This window comes from Musca vetustissima, unplaced genomic scaffold (assembly GCF_032173495.1).
Source record: "Musca vetustissima isolate MV318-11 ecotype Yass unplaced genomic scaffold, APGP_CSIRO_Mvet_v1 utg2779, whole genome shotgun sequence".
NCBI lineage: Eukaryota > Metazoa > Arthropoda > Insecta > Diptera > Muscidae > Musca > Musca vetustissima.
Window position 1 is genome coordinate 38614 of NW_026886000.1, and position 4694 is coordinate 43307.

Sequence of the window (4694 nt, forward strand, 5' to 3'; positions counted from 1 at the left end):
GCCGCATTCGACAGCCCTATCCGTTCAGAGGTGTTTAAAGCCATGTCTCCGTTCGGCATTCCTGCAAAATTAATACGGCTATGCAGGATAAGTTTAAGTGGCACAAGGAGCCCTTCAATACCGAACGAGGATTCAGACAAGGTGACAGTTTGTCGTGTGATCTTTTTAACATCCTACTGGAAAAGGTCATACGAGACGCAAAGGTGAACAGAAATGGCACTCTGTACACCAAACAACATCAGTTACTCGCCTACGCCGATGACATCGATATAATGGGTCGAACATTGCGAGCGGTAACAGCCACCTTTGAACAAATTGAAAAGGAGTCTGCCAAAGTGGGTCTGACAGTAAACGGCGAGAAGACCAAGCTGATGGTATCAACGCGCAAGACGTCCAGTAGACTCGGACCAACTGTGGAATTTGAGAACTACAGCTTCGAGGTAGTTAAAGACTTTATATACCTTGGTACCGCCATAAATAAAACGAATAATATCAGTTTTGAAATTCGGAGAAGGATTGTGATGGCCAACAGATGCTACTATGGTCTAAGTAAGCAGTTTAGAAACAAGGCCACCTCTCGCCAGACCAAACTCACACTTTACAGGACGCTGATACTACCCGTGCTATTATATGGATCAGGAGCATGGGTACTTGGGGTGTTTGAGAGAAAAATTCTCCGAAAGATCTACGGGCCGATCTGCGTCGACGGTGAATATCGGCGTCGAATGAACCACGAGCTCTACAATTTATACGCGGACATCGACATAGTCAGTCGTATTGAGCTGCAGCGACTACGGTGGCTAGGCCATGTTGTGCGGATGAATGAAGATGCCCCAGCTCAAAAGGCATATAAAAATGAGCCTACTGATGGTTCCCGTAGAAGGGGAAGGCCACGAATTAGATGGAAAGACCAAGTAGAAAACAACATCTTGGAACGTGGTCTTCCAAATTGGTGGACTTGCGCACAAGACCGACGAGCTTGGAAATCTTTTTTAAGCTCGGCTTATGGAACAACCGTTCTGTAACAAGCCAGCTAAGTAAGTAAGTATTTGGGCCAAACAAATGAGATGGCCAAATTTCATCAAATGCGGATCATAAATGCGACCTGTACTTTGTTTACAATTTAACATGGACAGACGGACGGACGGACATGCATAAATCGACTCAGAAAGTGATTCTATGCATATTCTCAAAAGGAACCATGGGTCTATCACGATTATTTTTACAAACATATGCACAAAGACATAATACCCTGTACCACAGTGTGGTGAAGGGTATAAAAATCAGCCCAGTACCCTTGCAATACTGAGGATTAAGCCTTTTCAACTTTAGTTCATCCGGATTCAAATTAATCCATGGCCAATCAATTTTTTTTCAGAAATAAGAGGGCATTCTTGGTGGTTACCGGTCCTCTAGCCCTGTTTCCATAGCTCTTCCACGCTCTGATATTGAAAAATATTTGATCAGTACGAACTGATGTTTTCGCAGCATCCCTTCGTGATGAACTGTCAAATTTAAAATTATTTTTTTTTAATATTTCAAAATAAATTTTCTGTGATAAATTTTTTTCACAATCACTGGTAAAAAAATTTATGAGCTCATCTGTATAGTTGCTTTACTTTTATCCAAAGTTGAGTAAATTTCGTTTTCCATATATTTTTTATTTCAAACTTTTTTATCTTTTATGAGTTGTTTCAAACAAATAAAGTAATTGATAAAAAAACAGGAAAACCGCAGACGATATGTTTATTTTTGAAAGAGTTATACGGCATTTATTATCTTTGCAATTTCAGTTGCTTTAGATTTGGAAGCCAGTGTATATTTCCCATATCCGTCCATATTGACAGATCATCAGCCATCTTTATTAATTTACCCTTCCCGTGTAAAATTCCGTCATTTTCGAATCAGATTATGACCGATTATTACAAAAATATGTGTTGCCTTTGCCAGAACCGAACCTACATGGACATTTTCGTGACGATTAGTACATGCCCAGATGATCGGAGATCACATATCTCAGTATAGACAAATGTAAACTTTTGTCCTCTTTTTACTGCTTTTTTGAGATTTTTTGTAGATTTTTTTTTAAATCTCCAGAAAGAATATTACATAGTATTTAAATTAATATAAATTTTTATATCCAAAAGTACAGTTGTTTTAATTTCGTAAGTACTGATCATAATTATCTCTCAGATTATCCGGCACCATAATAAACTTTCTTATATTCTCATTAATAACAATTGAAATAATTTAATCCCACTACGCCACACCCCCACCCCAAACAACCATCAACTGATTTTAATGTTGGTAATATGATAATGTCTGGGAAATTTCCTCTGTGACAATCGCAAATGATGATAGAGGAAGAAGAAGAATACGAGCTATGATGATGATGCTGACGATGAATATGAGGCTGAGGATGAATATAATGGCGAACAATAATTTTTTTTCAAATAGAATTAAATTGTTTTTGTAAATTAACAGCAATTTTATAATGAATGGCATGATTATCGACATCTCGGCATCATTGTCGACAGTCATAAAAAATGCAGCGAACAAACCGAAACGACAAAACTATACATCCATCCAGCTATCTATCCAACCATACAACGAACCAACCAATCAGTCAGCCCCATTATCACAGCCTCCCAACCGCAATCGCAACGTGAATAGTTCACCAGATGCCATTTTCTCCCACCCCCCTCCAATCCAGTCAAACAAAATCCATTTGAGAAGGGGAAGAACAACAACAATTGCAATTGAAATCATATTTGGGTGATACAAGGGAAGAAGGAGGAATGTGAGAAGCGGATGGATGGAGGGTAAAGTAACAAAAATATGAAACCAGAAACGATGACAGTTTTCGTTAACGAATTCAATTGAGAAGAAGTTTTCATTTAACGTTTTATTTAATAAATACCATAACGACGAGCTATGCCAGACCCTGCCATGCCACGGGATTTGATGATGAACATTTTCCATCCATCCATCTCTGAGCGTTCAAATAGCATCAGCATCAACATTATGTGCTATTTTCAACAGCATGTTGTAATAAGGAAGCATGGAATAGGACGGAACAGTGGTTTGATGTTGGAAAATGGTAGTAAGGTATGCATAAAACCATGGATAAAAAAATATGCTTTGGCGGATAAACATGTTATCCACAAACGTGGGACAAAAATTATACACTTTTGGGGATAACAAAATTATCCCCTTTTGTGGAAAAAAATAGTAAAGTCGGACGGGGCCGACTATATGATACCCTTCACCACTTTGAGTATATTCAACAGATGAACCCTAACAGACGTTGCATTTTTAAAGGACCAGTAAAATGAAATTGGATCCATAAACATGTCATTCTGCAACCGATACTAAATTTTTCGTTTGGTCAGATATAGAAGCTATATCTAAATCTGAACCGATTTTCAGGAAACTTAACACACATCATTCTAGACTTAATTCATTACGCTGTGCCAAATTTCGTACAAATCGAAAGATATATAGGGACCTTGGTGGACCATTTACATTAAATCGGACGAAAATGTATATGTGGGAGCTATATCTATATCTGAACCGATTTTCACGAAATTTAACACACATCATTCTGGACATAATTCAGTACCCTATGCCAAATTTTCATGCAAATCGAAGCATATATAGGGACTTTGGTATACCATTTACATGACATCGGACGAAAATATATATGGGAACTACATGTAAATCTGAACCGATTTTCAGGAAACTTAATAGACTCATTCTAGAGCCAAATTGAAAGATGTATAGGGACTTTGGCATACCATTTACATTAAATCGGGCGAACATATATATGGGAGCTATATCTAAATCTGAACCGATTTCAGGAAACTTACACACTTCATTCTAGACCTAATTCATTACGCTGTGCCAAATTTCGTGCAAATCGAAAGATATATAGGGACTTTAGTGCACCATTTACTTTAAATCGGGCGAACATATATATGGGAGTTACATCTAAATCTGAACCGATTTTCAAAAATTTTACACACATAATTCTAGACCCAATTAAGTACGCTGTGCCAAATTTCTTCCAAATCGAAAGATGTATAGGGACTTTGGTATACCATTTGCATTACATCGGGCGAACATATATTTGGGGCTATATCTAAACCGAATTTCAAGAAATTTTACACACATCATTCTAGACTTCATTCAGTACGCTATGCCAAATTTCGTGCAAATCGAAAGATATACTTTAGTATACCATTTACCTTAAATCGGGCGAACATATATATGGGAGCTATATCTAAATGTGATCCGATTTTCAGGAAACTTAACACACATCATTCCAGACTTCATTCAGTACGCTATGCCAAATTTCGTGCAAATCGAAAGATATATAGGGACTTCGGTGCACCATTTACATTAAATCGGACGAATATATATATGGGAGCCAGGGACGTACGCTGGGGGGCGGCCCGGGGGGCCCGGCATTGTCCTTAATCATAACTGGTACTTCATGGAACATCTCAATGCGATCAGCGATATATTTTCGTCCTCCAGTGTGGTAATGGGTTACTAAATAATATCTGAACACGTAAGCACCTGTAAATATTTACGTGTAACTCCCACATCCGAATACATACGACAATATAATTCATATCAATTTAAAGGTCAACCACTCCTCTTGGACATACTATCAACTTCTCGGGTCTATG